A 788-nucleotide genomic window follows, 5' to 3' on the forward strand; every position below is an offset into this window, starting at 1 on the left:
TTTGTTTGCTTTATACAGCAGGTTCTTATTAGTCATCAATTTTATACACATCAGTGTATACATGTCAATCCCAATTGCCCAATTCAGCACACCACCATCCCCACCCCACCGTGGTTTTCCTCCCTTGGTGTCTACACGTCTGTTCTTTACATCTGTGTTTCAACTTCTGCCCTGCAAACTGGTTCATCTGTACCATTTTTCTAGGTTCCACATACATGCGTTAATATACGATATTTGTTTTTCTCTTTCTGACTTACTTCACTCTTTTTGACAGCCTCGAGATCCATCTACGTCTCAACAAATGACTCGATTTCGTTCCTTTTTATACCTGAGTAATATTCCATTGTATATATGTACCACAACTTCTTTATCCATTTGTCTGTCGATGGGCATTTAGGTTGCTTCCATGACATGGCTATTGTAAATAGTGCTACAATGAACATTGGGGTGCATATGTCTTTTTGGATTATGGTTTTCTCTGGGTATATGCCCAGTAGTGGGATTGCTGGATCATATGGTAATTCTATTTTTAGTTTTTTAAGGAAGCTCCATACTGTTCTCCATAGTGACTGTATCAATTTACATTCCCACCAACAGTGCAAGAGGGTTCCCTTTTCTCCACATCCTCTCCAGCATATGTTTGTAGATTTTCTGATGATGTCCATTATAACTGATGTGAGGTGATACCTCATTGTAGTTTTGATTCGCATTTCTCTAATAATTAGTGATGTTGAGCAGCTTTTCATGTGCTTATTGGCCATCTGTATGTCTTCTTTGGAGAAATGTCT

The sequence above is a fragment of the Physeter macrocephalus genome, chromosome 21, assembly GCF_002837175.3.
Source record: "Physeter macrocephalus isolate SW-GA chromosome 21, ASM283717v5, whole genome shotgun sequence".
Lineage (NCBI taxonomy): Eukaryota > Metazoa > Chordata > Mammalia > Artiodactyla > Physeteridae > Physeter > Physeter macrocephalus.